Source organism: Bos grunniens, chromosome 1, assembly GCF_055505025.1.
Source record: "Bos grunniens cultivar Pamir isolate PY7600 chromosome 1, Bosgru_T2T1.0, whole genome shotgun sequence".
Lineage (NCBI taxonomy): Eukaryota > Metazoa > Chordata > Mammalia > Artiodactyla > Bovidae > Bos > Bos grunniens.
Window position 1 is genome coordinate 137,373,936 of NC_141165.1, and position 19,996 is coordinate 137,393,931.

At 37.7% G+C, this 19,996-nt stretch overlaps 1 long non-coding RNA gene across 1 annotated transcript in view; it reads left to right on the forward strand.

The window, feature by feature from the left end:
• Nucleotides 1-3,753: 3,753 nt before the first annotated feature.
• Nucleotides 3,754-19,996, forward strand: part of LOC147380239 (uncharacterized) — a 45,624-nt gene continuing 29,381 nt past the window's right edge. Inside the window, exon 1 of the long non-coding RNA XR_015135050.1 lies at nt 3,754-4,116. This is a non-coding gene — a long non-coding RNA (uncharacterized LOC147380239). The remainder of the gene's footprint in view (nt 4,117-19,996) is intronic.

Consider the following 19,996-nt stretch of genomic DNA (forward strand, 5'->3'; position numbering starts at 1 on the left):
TAACAATAAAGAGACAACATTTTTAAAGTAGCATAACACATGAACAATCATGTCACAGAGGAACCTAAGGAAGATACAGGAAAGGCAAAGAAGCATGTAAAAATGTGCTCTGTATCATTAGACATCGAGAAAATGTAAAGTTAAACTGCAATGAGACATCACTTCACACAGATTAGAAAGGTTATAGTTAAAATATCTGACAGCCTAAAATATTGGCTTTTGGAGCAACCAAAATTTTCATACACTGCTGGTGGAAAACTATTTGGCTATTTCTTATAACATTAAACATACATTTATCCTTTCATCTAGCAATTCCATTCCTTGGTATTTACCCGAGTAAATGAAAACATATGCCAAATGAAAGTTTCCTAGAAGAATGTTCATAGCAGTTTTATTCATAATAGCTCAAAGCTAGAAACAATACAGATGTTCAACAGTACAATGAATAAACATATAGTAGTGAATTCACTGGAGAAGGATATGGCAACCCACTCCAGTGTTCTTGCCTGGAGAATCCTAGGGACGGGGGAGCCCGATGGGCTGCTGTCTATGGGGTCGCACAGAGTCGGACACGACTGAAGAGACTTAGCAGCAGCAGCAGTGAATTCACAGTGTTTCCCTAGTGGCTCAGTGGTAAAAAAAAAACCCACCTGCCAATGCAGGAGACATGGGTTCCATCCCTGGGTTGGGAAGATCCCCTGGAGAAGGAAATGGCAACCCACTTCAGTATTCTTGCCTGGGAAATCCCATAGACAGTGGAGCCTGGTGGGCTACAGTCCATGGAATCACTGGAGATTCGAACACAACGTACCTGCTTAACAAAAACAAGAAGAGTATTCACACAGTGGATATTACTCAATAATAAAATCAGTGAACTACTTATACTCAAGAACTTGGATGATTTTGAAAAAATTCCACTTATATGAATTTCTAGAACAGACAAAACTGAAGTATCATGATAGAAATCAGAAAATAATTAGCTCTGAGGAACTAACTGACTGAGAAGAAAAAGAAAATATAATCCTGAGGTGAGACAATGCTGTATCTTGATAGAGGTGTGGGTCACACAGGTGAATTTTTCATATACTCTACACTCGAGATTTGGAGAAGGAAATGGTGACCCACTCCAGTATTCTTGCCTGGAGAATCCCATGGATGGAGGAACCTGATCAGCTAGAGTCCACGGGGGTCACAAAAAGTCAGACACAACTGAGCACACTCAAAATTAGTGTATCCCAATGTGTAAAAATTATACTTCAAAAAATTTTTAAATAGGAAATGAAATTTATGTCAAGAAACTATTAAAGAGTAACACATTGCAACGTTTCTGGAAAGGTCAGAACCAAATTATAAGTTGGTCATTTTTAGTGACCCCATAATTCAACTTTGTCTTCTCTTTATAAAACGTCCTTTTTGTTATCAGTCAGCAGACAAATATTTAGTGAGCATGCAGTATAGATGAAGCACTGTAATCTCAGGTTTCCCGTATGTGATATACAAAAGCAGATAGCTAATTAATTAAGTTACAAGAACATCATATGCATCCTCTTCTTTACCATTTGTAAGAAAATTGGAAAAATTAACATGGGAGAAAAAAATTTATGGTTAGAAATTTTTCATTGATAAAACAATTGGGGAAATGATTTTTGGTTTGGGAAACTCCTAGCCCTCATGAAAGGTCTGAAGTCTTACCATCTTGACATTAAATCCTTTCCAACACTTAAAGAGATTGATGGAAATACAAAAACAAAACAGAATTCATTCACAGTAGTTGTACTTTACTGTGTCATGTAGAGCATGCGTCCCAGCAGTTTAAGTGTCATCAGAAAAGCTTGATAAATATGCAGATTTTTGAGACCTAATCTTGGAGATTCTATTTTAGCAAGACTCTGTAGCCAAGTTCTTAAAATAGCATTACAGAGAGCTCGAATTTAGAAAGAAATATGCAAAAACTCTGTGAAAAAAGAGAAAGGTCTCTACGAGAGATTGCTATAGACTATTTATGTACCCACACGCTTCACATATTGAAAATTAACCCACAATGTGATGGTACTTAGAGGCAGAGCCTTTGGGAGTGATTAGGTCATGAGGATGGAGCCCTCATAAATAAGAATTGTACCCTTATAAAGGAGAGCCCAGAGAGATCCCTTGCCCCTTTTCACCATATGAAAACATAGACGGTTACCCATGAACCAGGAAACAGGCCCTCAACAGAAAATGAACCTGCCACCTCCTTGGTCTTGGACTTTACAGCCTCCAGAACTGTGCAAAGCAGATTTCTGTTGTTTGTAAGCCACCTAGCCTATTTTTCTAGTATTTTCTTATAGAAACCCAAATAAACTAAGATGAAGATCATCATAGGCAAAAAAGCGTGGCTGTAGGAATGATTTCTCTCTTCCAAGAATTTAATATCTCTCTTGGTTCTTTTGTCTTTACTTCAGCCTCCATGGACACGTGGTTGTCACTTTACTGCAAGACCTGTGTTCTCAGTCACTCAGTTGTGTCTAACTCTTGTCGACCCCTTGGACTGTAGCCTCCCAGCCTCCTCTGTCCATAGAATTTCCAGGCAAGAACAGTGGAAGCTGGTTGCCGTTTCCTCCTCCAGGGGATCTTCCTGACCCAGGGATCAAACCCACATCTCTTGTGTCTCCAGCACTGGCAGGTGGACTCTTTACCACTGCACAACCTGAGAAGCCCACTGCAAAATCCAGAAGTGGACACAAACTCTTTTCCCATCTTGCTCCTTCTTCACAAAGAAAAGCTAAACTTTGAAAACAATTTTACTAGAAACTAAGGAGAAAATAAAGGAAAATAAAGGAAATGCAAATTTAGAAAAGGCTTAGCTTAATAAGATACAGATTTCCAACCCAAACATGAATTGAAACCACAAGTTAACTGGTCCAACTTACCAGCATTCAGGCCACAGTTTTACTCACTTCCTCCAACACATTCTACTGATTAGAGATTTGCTTATGTTTGAAAAAAAAAAAAAAAGCACTCCTTTTAAACTTACAAATTACTCCTTAGGGAGGTCGAAACGATCATAAATTTTAATCAGATAATCTTGTGTTGTTTTGCTTTTTTCCCCTAATACAGAATTGAAATAATTGGAAAGGAGCAGAGTTAAATAGTCAATTTCAGAACAAGAAATGCAGTAGGATAACAAGCCAGAGCCTGACCTTTTAGCAACTCCAACTCCTATGTCCATGCTCAGAGAAGGCAATGGCACCCCACTCCAGTACTCTTGCCTGGAAAATCCCATGGACGGAGGAGCCTGGTAGGCTGCAGTCCATGGGGTCGCTAAAAGTTGGACATGACTGACTGACTTCACCTTCACTTTTCACTTTCATGCATTGGAGAAGGAAATGGCAACCCACTCCAGCGTTCTTGCCTGGAAAATCCCAGGGACGGGGGAGCCTGGTGGGCTGCCGTCTATGGGGTCAAACAGAGTCAGACACGACTGAAGCAACTTAGCAGCAGCAGCAGCAGCAGCAGCATGCCCATGCTGGGCTTCCCAGGTAGCTCAGATGGTAAAGAACCAGCCTGCAATGCAGGAGATGTGGGTTCAATGCCTAGGTTGGAAAGATCCCCTAGAGGAGGGCATGGCAACCTACTCCAGAATTCTTGCTGGAAGAATTCCATGGACAGAGGAGTCTGGTGGGCTACAGTCCATGGGGTCACAAAGAGTCGGACATGATTGAGTGACTGAGCATACACACACACACACATATGCCTGTGCTGGAGGCCCAGAGTGTTCTTTCCAAAGGAACATATCCTTCTTTTTTGCAGTCAATCTCTCTTTTAGTCCTCTGCCTTTAAACACACTCCCTTTAGTCTCCTGGATTCTTTTTCTCTCCTGGATTTTTCATTCTCTTTGCATGGCCCTCTTCTGAACCAGTGACTCAGTTGGCCAGTCTGTAACTTGGCAGTAAGTTACTCCCCTGGAAGATTCCTCTCTTTTGATTGGCTTTAATTTCTGCATTCTGGCTTTTCCCCTGATCATGGCCTAGACTCTACAAACACTGCACTGCAGCTCAGTTTGTGCTCAAGGATCCTCCTTGTTTGATGCAGATGCATGAGAACATAAACCACAGGACTCTGGACAAGGCGGAGCATGTGAGTATGTGAGTAAGGGGCATGTGTGGAGATTCTAAGTTGAAAAGGAACAAAGGAAGTGAAGAAGGAGAGCGATAGAATTTTATCTGACCCTGGGAATTCTTGGTTTGGCCAAAAAGTCCATTTGGGTTTTTCCATTAAAAAATCCAAAAGAACGTCTTGGCCAATCCAATACATCTGCTCACAATACCTATCAAATCATCTTGCTTTCTCTAATAATGTGAATGATAGGTTGTGGTGGCACAGATATTTAAAGTAATACTTAAAGATCCTTAAAAGATCCTCTTTGCTTTTCCTCTGTCATCTTGAAAAGACCTTCTTTTTCTCATTCTCAAGATATAACCCTTGGCTTTCTGCTCTTTACACTTTCTGCCCTATTTAAATCATTCTTCCATTTACACATTTTCAAATTCTGTCTCTGTGCCTCTGATTTCTAACTCTGTAATGTGCAATCAGTACTATTCCTTCTACTCTCTTTTTTTTTTCTTAAAAATAAATGTCACTTGAACTGTGGCTCCCAATAGCTACTTTCCTCCTGCTGATATGATTACTTGCTGACAAATTTATGGGAAAGTCTAGAATTATTTGCTGACAAAATTATTTAAAAGACTTTGCATCCAAAGCACATGTTTTCTTTGCCCCGATTTCTTAACATACTACCATCTGGTTTCTGTTCCTGCTTTATTCCCCTCTCCAATCTCTCTTAGACCTCTTTGCTACGTTAAAAACTATGAAGGCTGTTTTCTTAGAGACCATGGAAAACTTTTAGTAAATTTCCTTCCTTCTTGAGTTGCTAAGACCAAGTGAATCAGGGTATATAATGAAGAAAAATAGCATTGCATTGGCCAAAAAGTTCGTTCAGATTTTTCCATAAGCTGGTATGGAAAAGCTCAAACAAACTTTTTGGCCAACCCAATATTAGCAAGTGTGTGTATCAGCTGGAAAACTTCTCCCCACCCAATTAAAGTTAATACAACTTTATAGAGGTCCTACTATCTCCAAGACACTTTATTTAAATGCTAGAGAAATAAAGGTAGAAGAAAAATGATGAGTTGCCGCGTTCTTGAATGACTGATGAATTGTTGAAAAGAATTTAAAAAATAATAATGTGAGATTTATTTAAGTGAACATGAGTTCTAAAACTCCATTTGCAAAGGCCTAATAGGTGCTTCATACACTAAAATGCATGTTGAAATGTGTATTGAGCAAGTTGGTTCATACATTGTATGCACCTGCTCTTTTCTACCAATGAAGAGAGATTATCTGTGCAACTTATGACAATAACAAACAAGGGATAAACATCCTAGGAGATACTTAATAGATTTCTGTTTGTTTTATAACAAAGTTCAGGTATTATCTTAGAGATTCAAATGAACACTTTCTGACATTTATAAACAGTCATTGAATTACATTATTGATTATAATATTAGTAATTATTGGCTTTTTAAAGAAAACATAAAGCTTCAGACAAATTAGCTTAAAACCATAAAGCTTCAACACTGTTGTCACTGGGGGCCAGATCATGCTTTCCTATGAGAGACTGCCAATATTACAGGATCTTTAGCAGCACATCTGGCGTCTACCTACTAAATGCTGGTAGCACCCTCTTCTTTCTAGAATGACAATCAGAACTGTCTCTAGACATTGTCAGATGTCCCCTGGAGGAAGCACAAACTTGTCCCCAGCTTTGCCCCTCTGGTGTGGATGGGATCACATGATAGGCAGAAGTCCAAATCCAGCTTTTAAAATGCAGAAACAAAAAACAAAAAATCCAGACTACATAATTTTATTTTATGATAATTTTCTATGTTTAAATTTTAGAAATACATTTTCCAATTTTAGAATTTTTTTAGAAAATGTGTATAATGAGGACAAATCGCATTAAGCAAACTAATTCAACAGCTTTTTCACCTCTTTGTACATTTCCTACTTTAAACGACATAAATTTTCCACATTATGAGATCCTTCAACATAATGTGTGCATGCTAAGTCAGTTCAGTGGTGTCCAACTCTTTGTGAACCTATGGACTATAGCCCACCAGTTTCCTCTGTCCTTGGGATCCTCCAGGCAAGAATGCCAGAGTGGCTTGCCATGCCCTTCTCCAGGGTACCTTCCTAATCCAAGGATCAAACCTGTGCCTCTTACATCTCTTGCACTGGCAAGCAGGTTCTTTACCACTAGTGCCACCTGGGAAGCTCCTTCAACATAATATAAAGAGGTAAATTTAAAATAATCTTAATCATATAGGACTTTATAAATCTCTAAACTGTGGGATGTTCCATTATCTATATATTTTAAAATAGCATAGTTTCTGCTCATTTATGCTTTCAACTCATTATAATTTTTTTTCACTTATACCAGTTAATTTCAATAGTGATGTTCTGATAACCTCAAAAAACCGAGGTAAATTTTCAGTTACTTGTAAAGATACTACTTTCTCATGAAATATAAATCTGGCTATAAAAATAAACTAGTGAAATAATTATCCTACTTCTGACAAATGGAAGAGAAGTAATTATTCATTAATACTACATTTGAGATAACAGTGATAATGATGTAAATTACATTTTAAATTTCATGTCCTGGTGATCACCATACTAGCTCTAAGTCAGACTTATACCCCATCTTTAAAGCAACAGCAGAGGTTATGTTTCTCAGATTTTGCTGCCTCAACTTTTTTCAACTAGTAATGATAATTCAAAATGGCTAGGATTTTCAGTGGGGTGGGGGGAATTAAACACATGTTCTTCCAGGAAGGAGTTCACAAATTCTCAACTGTGGTTGCACATGAGTACCTCTTTGATGCTCAATATTGATAGCTAGATCTCATCCCTGGGGAATTTAATTTGTCTGGGGAGGGTCCTGGCCATAGTGTTATTCAGAACTCTCTAAGTCTAATATATAGTCAGGACTGAGACATATTGCTGGATGAGAATATAGCTCAACTATAAACAAACTATGTGTAGTTTTAAAAGATCCTTTGCTTAATTTTCATGGACTCTTTTTTAACTAATAAATCTTTGGAAGTGAAAGTGAAAGTCACTCACTCGTGTCCGACTCTTTGCGACCTCATGGGTATAGTCCATGGAATTGTCTATGCCAGAATACTGCAGTGGGTAGCCTTTCCCTTCTCCAGGGGATCTTCCCAAACCAGGGATCGAACTCAGGTCTCCCACATTGCAAGTGGATTTTTTTTTTTACCAGCTGAGCCATAAGGGAAGCCCAAGAACACTGGAGTGGGTAGCCTATCCCTTCTCCAGAGGATCTTCCCGACCTAGGAATCAAACCAGGGTCTCCTGCATTGCAGGCAGATTCTTTACCAACTGAGCTATCAAGGAAGCCCAATAACTCTTTGTTAAACTATATTTATAACATTCCATTTAGAAACTAACACAATGCAAGAGCAGGTTCAGCCATTTCTATAAGGTGTATTATTAGTGGGGAGTGATCTCATGTTATCTCCTTGCAAAGTTCATGGCTGAAGGATAAGCTGGACTGTAGGATATGACTGCCATAGTGCCATTTCTTTCTCTTTTCAAATTAATTTTATTGGATTGTAGTTATTTTACAATGTTGTGTTAGTTTCCGCTGTATAGCAAAGTGGATCAGCTACACATACACATATATCTCCTCTTTTTTGGATTTCCTTCCCATTTAGGTTACCAGAGTTTCATGAACGTTCTTTGAGGGAACATCTCAAGAAAGAATTGTCCACAAAGCAAAGATCTCTTCTCTCCTATTCTCGCCTCTCCTCTCTCTCATTCTCTCTCTTTCTCCCATTCCCACCCCAAAGATGGAACCCCAACTAAAAAAAGTTTCTTTCCAATGCAGCATTGGAAGGATTCGTGTGGGACAGGATGCTTTCTTTAACATTAGCCTTTAATCTGGGAAGATGAAGCCCAGTGTCATTAACAACAAGAAATTTCTCAGAAGGGTGTGGACAAACACAAAAGTCTGTGTCTCTGAGAATGGATTTGGGGGATGTCTCTAGCCCATGGATCCATCTAGACACTGAACAGTTCTGCCTTGGTGGGCTATGTATTTCAGACCCCAAAGGTCACTCTGAGAACCTAACTCTACTAGCTGCTATGTCAGCTCCAAATCCTATTTTACACATGCTCCAGACTGTACATGCTCCCAATCTTATTTTATACATGTGCCAGACACGGAAGCCTGGCATGCTGTAGTCCATGGGGTCGCAAAGAGTTGGACATGACTAAGCGTCTGAAGGAGATCAGCCCTGGGATTTCTTTGGAAGGAATGATGCTAAAGCTGAAACTCCAGTACTTTGGCCACCTCATGCGAAGAGTTGACTCATTGGAAAAGACTCTGATGCTGGGAGGGATTGGGGGCAGGAGGAGAAAGGGACGACAGAGGATGAGATGGCTGGATGGCATCACTGACTCGATGGACGTGAGTCTGAGTGAACTCCGGGAGTTGGTGATGGACAGGGAGGCCTGGCGTGCTGTGATTCATGGGGTCGCAAAGAGTCGGACATGACTGAGGGACTGATCTGATCTGATCTGAAGAGACTGAACAACATCAAACAGACTACAAAACCCCTTCCTTGTAGGATTGTAGGGCTGCACTAAATTTGGTTGATATTTCTACCTTTCTTTTCTCATCTGTAAAATGAAATAGACTAGAGAATTATCAAAATTGATTTCTGCTACAATAATTTACATTTTTCTTTGCAAGATTTTTTACAAAGTTGTTAATTACTATTATTAACTTTGAAACCTCAAAGAGGTAAAAGGTCTTGGATGTTCATCTCCCAAGTTAACCATGGAGCCTCATAGTCTCCTCCTCCTCTTCTTCCAGTTGTATTTCGCTTCAGCATTTCCTCCTCTGAGATAGGGCAATAGATTACTACCTTTCCATAGAAGGAAATTAATGGGCTTAGCGCAAAGAACAGAAGATGAGGAGTCACAACTTAGGTAACAAAAAAGAGAGAGGAGGAAGTGAGATCATAGACACTGAATGCACATAATCTTGAAGATGGGAACTTGCACTAATGAGGTGTCAGCAAGGTCAAGTAGATAAGTACTAAACTTGGAGGTTTCTGGTTACATGGGCATTTGAGTTTGTAAATGGATTGCAGCTCTCCTCCAGCCCTCAACCTCAGAAAGCTGCCACACGCTTTCTTGGTGCTTGACAGCTCCCCTTGGCCCTTCTCCTTCTGCAGAGAGTCATGAATAATAAGGCCCCAGGGCCCCTGCAAAGAAGCCCCTCTCCCTCACTTAAATAGACCCAAAGTCCATGGAGAAGAAGACATTATGATCATTATGATGGCATTGCAATCAATCCTCTCACTGCTGAAGAAGTTAAATCCACATGACCTATATTCATGTACAGCTTAGCTCAGGTGGAAAAATGAAGACTAGTGAATCACGCTGTAAATACAGGAGTTCATAAATAAATAAAATCCCTGCTGGTGGAAAACTCAGAGTTGAAATAAAAGTGTCTGATAAAATGAAAAAACCAAGAATAGTTAGAATCAAAATATAAAAGTCTGGGGGAACTGGGATAACAATTTTTTTTCCAATATCTGAAATATATTTTTGCTCTGGATGGACTACATAAGGGAGGATGCACTAGAGGCTGAGTGATAGATGAATTGGGGGACTTAAATAATAATTCTGCTTTGGTTGACTCCTTGCAAAAATAAGATAGTCTAATTGTAAAAGAAGTTCAAAAATTAATGACTAAAAATCCTTATTTTTGCCCCCCAATCCTGGTCTCTAACAGTTTACAAACTGTGACATTGTGTGCAACAAATTCACACACACACACAGAGTTGTTCCTTGAACAACATAAATTTTAACACTTTGGGTCCAGTTCCACACAGATTTTCTTTTTTTCAGTAGTAAATGCTACAGTACTACACGATTACTGTGCAGAATGTCACTGCCCCTAAGCCTCCCATTGTTCAAGGCTCATTGTATACACATATATGTATATAAACACATATATATTTCAAATATGTTTATATTTCATGTGTAGCTACTAATATAAATATGTATTTACATCTCTACATTCACATAGGCTTTTGATGGAAATGCATTTGTATTTTCTATTTTAATTTCTTCTTTTTTTAATTCAATATAATCTGACTTCCTTGGGTTAAATCCTGACTCCATCACTTCATACCCGTGTAACTTTAAGATATGCTCGAATTCTTCGTGTCTCAACTTTTCCATCAGGAAACACAATAATGGAACCTATTTCTTAAAGTTGTTATGAGGAGTAAATGAAGAACCATATACAAGATCTTAGGATAGTGTTGACACATCAAAGTGCTCTGAAAGCGTTAGCTATTATTTTGATAATCATCACCAAAATCATCATAATCATCTTCATTGTTACACATAGTGGATGGTGTGGTACTCTGCCCAGATCCCCTCTTCAGAACACTTCTGATGACTCATGACTATGCCCCTTACTGGTAGTTATCCTTGGCCACAGTGAATTGCTATGAAAGTTATGCTCACATTCCAGGGTATAATTCACAGTTAATGACTCACTAATATGAGGACACAAATGCTCAGGCTTGTTAGCCTTAATTTGGACAATTCTGAAGGGTCATCCAAGATCCAGAATTCTCTGTGATCTTGTAAACCCTTTGCTCAGTCTTGCTTTTCTCATTTTATGATTATAGATGTAAACCCTGAGATCACTCACAGATAAAGTGCTGCATACAGTTTCCTATGTCAGAATTTTAACTATATACCTACTGCTTCTTTGAGGACTGTAATTCATCCTGCTACCTCTTTTTTGTAAATTTTTCTAGGATATTTGATAAGTCATAATCTTGAAGATGTGAATGGTGTGAAATGAATGGAGTGAAATTAGCATCAAATATAAGACCTGCGCATTGCAAAGATAGAACTCTAGTGGATAGTATGGGACCAAGACCAGATCCCTCATCAGGGCCAAAGTACCCACTCATGGAGGCTCAGGATATCAGCTGTTGACAGTTTTAGCTCTACTCTAAATTAAGAATCATCCTCAGTCACAAAGAATCTCCTTGCCCAATGTTCCCTCTCAAGGAAGACCGTGGCCAATGACCACATGGTGCAGGAATATGCTTCTCCACTTTACTACATTCTGTAGAACTCAGAAGGATCACCCTAGTAAAAGTTTTCAATAATATCCATTACAGTCTCAGTTATAATTACATTGCAGGTCAGATTCCCCCCCTGTACCTAATCCTACTTTCTTAGCCCTTCACTCCTCAGTAAACATTCTGGACATGCCTCTCGTTTTAAGAATATGTTTCCTGGGAACCTAACCTAAGACATCCTATCATAAATACCTTTCTATGTCAGTAGATAAATATCTGTCTAATTAAAATGCCTTCATGATATTCCATTGTATTTATAATTTATAATGGCATAATTTACTTAACCAGTGAGTTAGGTCATTCTTAAGGCAACTTAAAATAGACCTCATGATGATAGCAAGCATAGATTAAAATAACAACCAGTGAGCCAAAAATTTAACTTCTTTGTTAATCGTTTAAGAGAACTTATGTTATTCACAATGCTTATGGTTTATTTAGCATTAACAGATTTTAATAGGAAACTGGCTTTATTTTTTGATGACAGGCTTACATGGGAAAATCACTGATCCCATGGGGTGTTGTATTTTTTTGATGCTACTTTATTACATTGATTGACAACTGATGGTAAGTGTATGTGAGTGCATGAATACGAACACAGCAGAACTTCTGATCTGAAGATAATGTAAAGCTATTTGAAGGAACTGAGTTAAGGCAGCAAAAAGAAATGCAGGTTGTTACATACCAAGGATTTTTATTTGTAGCTTTTATGTAAAATACGTGACCTTCCACCACTGACTCGTGGAAGGTCAGTGATGCATATGTTTTAATTGAAAGCATTAGGGAGACATGATCTATTTTTGGAGGTCTTTGCTGCTACTCAAAACTTTCTTTAGCCACAGACAAAGTTGTTCTTGTTCCCTTTCCTTCCACAGCCAATGCTGAAGTGCATTTTTCAAGAAGAGCAAGAAGGACTAGAGAAAATACTTGTAGTTTCTGCAAACTGTATTTTCCATTCAGTCACAGCAAGTGCTGTGTTACAACTGTCCCACATGAAGTATTTATGCCTTTAGTAGACACATTAATGTGGAATTTTCAGGCCTAATTCATGAAAGTTGGTAGATACTAGACAAAATGTAAAATGATAGACATTATGCCACTATGAGAATTTATGACCGTGAAGGTCATCCATTCCTAGCAAATAAATCAGGTAAAACATGTCAGTTCAGTTCAGTTCAGTAGCTCAGTCGTGTCCAACTCTTTGCGACCCCATGAACCACAGCACGCCAGGCCTCCCTGTCCATCACCAACTCCCGGAGTCCACCCAAACCCATGTCCATTGAGTCGGTGATGCCATCCAACCATCTCATCCTCTGTCGTCCCCTTCTCCTCCTGCCCCCAATCTCTCCCAACATCAGGGTCCTTTCAAATGAGTCAGCTCTTCACATCAGGTGAACAATGTATTGGAGTTTCAGCTTCAACATCAGTCCTTCCAATGAACACCCAGGTCTGATCTCCTTTAGGATGGACTGGTTGGATCTCCTTGCAGAGCAAGGCACTCTCAAGAGTCTTCTCCAACACCACCTTTCAAAATCACCAATTCTTCGCCGCTCAGCTTTCTTTATAGTTCAACTCTCACATCCATACATGACCACAGGAAAAGCCGTAGCCTTGACTAGACTGACCTTTGTTGACAAAGTGATGTCTCTGCTTTTTAATATTGGTCATAACCTTCCTTCCAAGGAGTAAGTGTCTTTTAATTTCATGGCTGCAATCACCATCTGCAGTGATTTTGGAGCCCCGAAAAATAAAGTCAGCCACTGTTTCCCCATCTGTTTTCCATGAAGTAATGGGACCAGATGCCATGATCTTAGTTTTCTGAAGGTTGAGCTTTCAGTCATTTCAGTGATTCCATTTTGCTCTACTTCTCATTCCTGATGGCCCACCTTCACACTCTTAACTATGCCTTGATTTCTAGAGAGTTAAAGCTTAGAGCACTTTAAGGAAGAGGTGAACATTTTTGCTTAGGCTTTCTTTAAGCTTTGTGCAACAATGTATCTTACCCAAGAACTGGCCTTTCTTGGGTCTGGAACTAATGACTACATAACACAATGTGTTACTCATGGAAATACTTTTCTTATACTCTATGCTAATAATTATAATTGTAACAAATCTTGCCTGAAAACCTGTTTCTTAGCAACAGTATATCTGGCCCAGAAATACCTTGCCTGGAACTCATTTCTTCTGGCTAATCTTGTACTGAAGTTATCTCAGGATGTATGACTTGGGAAAGGGCCTAATGGAACTCTCACAACCTTGAAATGTTCATTTTATCTGTACTAAGCATTTGAAAAGTATATAATGCCCCACTTAAGCCAGTAAGGTGGGTACTCTCCTACTCCCTTCCAATGCCTTTTGCTTGAGGCTTTCTCTACCATTTTCATTCTAATAAAACTTTTCTTACACAAAGCTGAGTGACTGAGACTGTCTTTGGTCCCAGAGTTAAATATTCCCCTTCGGAGACCACAAATCTGGTGGCATCATTCACTGAGCACCATAAACTGTCAATTTCCTGCATCTGCATTCAGATACTCTCCCTGCATTTTCCTCTCTTGTTCAGAAACCACATATAAGATTGTCTCTTCAACATCTCCATTTAGCTAGCCAATTATGGAAAATTTACAAACTATATTTACAAACTATATCTCTGATTAAGGATTAATGTACAGAGCATAGATAGAACTTTTAAAACTCAACAACAAAAAAATCAAATGACCCAATTCAATATGGGCAAAAGACTTGAATAGACATTTCTTCAAAGAAGACATGCAAATGGCCACTAAGCACATATGAGGATGTTTTACATCACTTATCATTAAGGAAATGCAAGTCAAAACTACAATGAAATATCACATCATACCCATTTGAATGGTTACTATCAACAAAACAGAAAGTAAAAAGTGTTGATGACGATGGGGAAAAACTAGAATGCTTGTGCGCTATTCATAGGAATGTAAAATGGTGCAGCCACTGTGGAAAAGTATATGGTGATTCCTCAAAAAATAAAAATAAAATTGTCATATGACCCAGCAATTCCACCTACGCTATATACTCAGAAGAATTAAAAGCAGAGTCCCAAAGAGATATTTGCATACCCCAGTTCACAGCAGCATTATTTATAACCGTTAAAATGTGGAAGCAACTCAAAATATCCATTCACCATTACTGGGTAAATGAATAAGGAAAATGTGGTACATACACACAATGGAATTCAGCTTTAAAAAGAAATGAAATTTGACACACGCTATAACTTGGGTGAATCTGGAAGACATTATGCTAAGTGAAATGAGCCAGTAGCAAAAAAAGAGAAACACTATGTGATTTTACCTACATGAGGTACTTAGATTGGTCAAACTCTTAAAAACAGGAAGTAGAATGGCAGTTGCCTGGGCTGTGTGGAGGGAGAAATAGGGAGTTATTGTTTAATAAGTACACTTTTTAAAGGCTTTCCATTTTCGTACTTCAAATTTTGGATGACTGACTCCTTTACAGTTTTTAATCCATGTGATGCTTTTATAAATGTATCATTTATTCTACGGACTTCTAGCTGCCGATGTGCACACGTTTTTAGGTTTAGGATGTTGCCTGATATTTTTTTTTTCTTTTTTAACTTGAGAAAAGAAAAAATCAGGGTTAGATTTGATCACTGCTTCAACATTTTTTGAACGTAGCATGTAGCTAACGATTGTCCTTCTCTAAGCCTTGGTTTCCAACAACATAGCTAGAATAATAGGACCACAAAAATCTGCCTCAAACCAGCTATTGGGAGGGTAAAAATATGAAAGTCACCTCATATTCCTTACCACATAGGCAATCAATAAATAGTAGCTCAATAGCACTGATATTGAGTTCTCATTTTTGAGTTTCTACTTTATTATTTTTTTTGAAATCACAGATATTTTATTTATTTATTTTTTTACAATATTGTATTCGTTTTGCCATACATCAACATGAATCTGCCACGGGTATACACGTGTTCCCAATCCTGAATCCCCCTCCCACCTCCCTCCCCATACCATCCCTCCGGGTCATCCCAGTGCACCAGGCCCAAGCATCCTGTATGCTGCATCAAACCTGGACTGGTTATTCGTTTCTTATATGATATTATACATGTTTCAATGCCATTCTCCCAAATCATCCCCCACTCCCTCTCCCACATATATATGGAATTTAGAAAGATGGTAACGATAACCCTGTATGCGAGACAGCAAAAGAGACACAGATGCAAAATGAGTTTCTACTTTAAATCACAGGTATAATTACACCATTTAATTTTGCAAAGCCAACTATGTATAATTTATAGAAACAAAATGAAATACAGATTGAGGTAACTTATGATTGCTATTATTGTTATCATTATCATCTATCAGAGCCAGTGGTTTCTAAGGTCATGATAAAGTGAAGTTGTCAGAGATAGGTAATTGGGACATAGATTATCTATTGTGATGGAGTGGTGAGAATTCAGATGCAACAGTTTATGGACAATAACTAAGAAATTAAATTTGAATCTGAGATGGTGAAATTGAACAGGACCGTAGAGACAATTTCAACCACCCTTCTCCTTTTCCAGTCTTTTAAGGGCTAAACCGACAGAAGCTTGCTGATTTCCTACAACTGAATAGCAGTTCACAAAAGGGAAAGTAGAAGCTACATTTGTTTTAAAACTCCAGCCCAGTACTCTTTCTAATAGTGTCATGAAAATGAAGAGAAAATTAAACCCCAAGTTATTGTCTTATCTTGCTGTTGCTGCTGCCGCAGCACACCACCAGTAAAACACAGGTGTGTGGGTGCGTGCAGGGTTGCTACATCTTGCCCAGCTCTTTGTGACCCTGTGGACTGTAGCCTGCCCTGCTTCTCTGCCCATGAGATTTTTCAGGCAAGAATACTGGAGTGGGTTGCCATTTCCTCCTCCAGAGGATCTTCTCAACCCAGGGATTAATCTGCATCTCCTGCATCTCCTGCATTGGCAGGCAGATTCTTTACCACTGAGCCATCTGGGAAGCCCCTTGTTTATCTTACATACAGGTATATTGGATGGGATATGTCTAGATTATTTTAGAAACATCATCACTGATACATAAATAGTTGGTTATGCTTACAAATGTCTTGAAGAAACTTAAGTAGTTAAATGTCTGGGATAAAACTTATCATTTAATTGCACGTTCTTAGGTATCTGGAAGGAAACCTAACCCTGCTCTCTAAAAGCATGTGGTCTAATGAGGAGGAAACCCATAAACAAATCAATGCAATTCAATAAGGAAGATGCTGAGATTTGGGTATGCATAAGGTGTCATGAAAATACACAGCAGCAATATTTATCCATGGTCAAGTGGTCACATCACATAGATTTTTAGGTCAAGAAATTAATTTTTTAAAATAGCCAGGTATTATTCAGATAATAATAGTAACTACCATCATCTTGTTTCTGTCTGCAAAAAGAAAAAAAAATTGCTGTTGGGAAGTAGTACTCTCTTCTTAGAAAAACAAAAGTGTGTTGATATCATTACTATAACCTTTCATCATTCTTCTGTACTCCTTAGAGAAAACAGAGATAATCTCTTTTCTAAACCTCTAGGTAATATGATTTATATTCCTAACTTCAGAAAACACACAACTTCAATCAATAAGGTTATTTTTCACACTTTCCCTCTTTGAAAATATGAAAGAAAATTCCAAACAAGTACAAAAAAGAGAGTCAGGAAGCTGTTTGGGCTATTACTGAATATTTATGATGTTCATCAGAATCATTTCCCTTTACCGTTAATTAACTGGAGTGGGATGGATATTCTGGAGCCATACTGAATCAGTGATTAATATATCTCACAAAATCACTGCAGTGACAATCTTATTTGTTCCCAAAGCCAACATTCTAGCCTTCTTGTAGGTTTCATACTCTTAAGAGTCTCTACTTTCCTTATGAAAAAATAACCCTTAATGACACAATATAATAGTTAATTATATTGCTAAATCCCCTTGTTATCTTTAAGGTCAGTTTAATGTAACAAAATATTATCATTCATTCATATCAAAAGAGATTTTTAAATGAGCATTTTTCAAACTTTTGTGTTTTTATACTTTCTCTTAATTGAAGCTTCTCAGAATTCATCAAAATATTAGAGAACCTATAGCAAAATCAGCATGAAAATATCCAAACTGTTGACTCTAAACATTTGTGCAAGGAAATTCATTTTATTTACCTTATACTCACAACAGTCACTGTGTACATTCTTATAAAAAGTCTTGGTGATGGAATTTAGTATAAAGGAAAAAAAAAAAACTGATTAAAGAGTATTTCCACCAGGAAAAAAAAAAAAAAAAACAGGAGATGTTTGCATATATAGAAACAATGCTCACCCTGTATAATCAGGATGGAGGGAAGATCGGACAAAAAAGAACACATCTTAAATTCAAAAGGAAGAGGGAAAAAATGAGATGGCTACGTTTCCCTGGTGGCTCAGTCTGTAAAGAATCTGCCTGCAATGCAGGAGACCTGGGTTCAATCCGTGGCTTGGGAAGATCCCCTGGAGTAGAAAATGGCAACTCATTCCAGTCTTCTTGGGCCTGGAGAATCCCTATGAATAGATGAGGCTGGTGGGCTACAGTGCATGAGGTCTCAAATAGTCCAACACAACCAAGCAACAAAGCACAGCATAGAAGACAGCACATATCCCAATTTGCAAACTGAGTTCCAGTTTGAAATTAAGATTTGAATAAAGAGGAAACCAACATTTTTTCTTGGAGAATTCATTCATTAATTCAACAATCGTTGTGACGTACCAACAGGTGCTACACATGTTCTAATTTATAAAAGTACAGGAAAGAATAAAAGTAAAATCCCTCTTTTATGGACTTTGTATTACAGTGGGTAGAAAGAAACAATAAACAAAACAGTCCAATATCTCAGAGGAGAGAAATAAAGTCTAAGAAACTAGAGTGTGGCCAGGAGTTATGTAAATATTATTTTTCATAGTATGATCTGAGGAGGCCTCTCGAAGCAGATCCTTAAATGAAATGAAAGATTGGAGCTTGTTGATTTATGGGGCAAATGGAGATTAAGAACTTCCTTTATGGGAACCAAAATAGTACAGAAGTATGTATGCAATAATTTTCAAGTTAGAAAGAAAATATAAAAAAGGAACAAGTAAGAGGAAATTTTCTTATTTGTTAAGAAATGGAAAGACCCATATATATATTTATATATGGGGAATACCCATGCATCTCTATTTATACAAGGGTATTTTTAAAAAGTAGGTCATGGACAAAAAATAGATTGTAGCTAAAGCAGCATTTTATAGAAGTAGTAGTAGTATTAATAATATACGTAGATATATAAAAGTAATATAAAATTATATTTCCAGATATATACGGATATATGTATGTAAGTTTATATACATAAATAAAAATAATGGGAATATATAATAGATATAAGAGGAACAGTTTTGTGCTTTTAGAACCAATAGTTATCTCTCAATAGTGGTATGAAAATTAATTCTTGAAGGGTGTGTGTGCTGCTCTGTTTTTATACCAATTTTCTTGTATCCTCTCAACAAAATTTAAAATATATGTTATGTTTTCATTTTGAAAAAAAAAAACATGCAGTGTGAGGTTGAGAGACAGGGAAGCATGTTCTCAGCAGCTGTGCAAAGCTAGCATGTTGTGAATATTCAACAAATATTAAGTGACATTGAAATATGAATTGACGGATAATGAATCATTTTAGGGAATTATCCTGCCAAAATGTTTTGGAAGATCCATGAAATGTTTGACAAATCCAAAGGGTCCCAAGATTTGCTTTTGCTGAGATTTATTTGTTTATCTGGGGCATGGGGAGATAGGTTCTGATTTTTCATCTGACTCATTAGGTCTTTCTGTTAGAGTGTAATTCACGTTCAAATCATATTACTTTAACTTTTGTTAAGCAGTTGATTTCTTAGTGGTTATCTAATTGGAAAAACAGAACATCCAGAAAAAAAAAAAAAAACTGTTTCTTTTTATTAAGTACAGAAATAAAATTAATTAAGCAGAAACTTAATTACAGTAATGAGATCAACCCCGAAGTGGGGAATGAGTACCAGGACAAGACACAAATATTGCCTTTACAGTTTATAATTATCATTATCTTATTTAACTTGTACTTAAATAAATGGGGAAATACATAGCTTATAATATGTTTTGCTTCTATTTTCTGATTACACTCAGATTAACTGTTAGCGTTTTTGTCTAACACCTATATGGTGATTTTAACAAAATAATTTTAAAATTATCTCATTTTAAATGCTAAGAAATTGTAATCCTTTTCTTGCTCCCGTGACATCCTCTGACATATTTGTCCTGTGTATCCCATCACCATCATTATATAAGCCTTTTCACAATGCCTGTTTTGTAGAAAGTATATGAATCAGTCAGGATTTTTAAACCTGCAAATTATAGGAGCCAGCTTAAGGAAAAAGAGTGAACTTTTCATTAGGATATAGTACCACTAATAGTAGGTTATAGAAATAATGCAGCCAGATGCAAGGTAGGTGCATGAGAAGCCTGGGCTGTTCTCTCACCACTTCTTGCTTCTACTTCTCTCCGTGTATTTTCATTATCTCTGTGGTTTTTGGCACACTGCCTTTTTGTCCTACTCAGTTCATATGATGGCAGAAAAAGGAGAGACACAATAACTGGTAGAATTCAAGCCCTGCTGGAGAGATGGACTCTCTTGATCCTAATTCTCGAGGAAGTGAATTGGGCCCAGACCAGATGAGGTTTCCAAC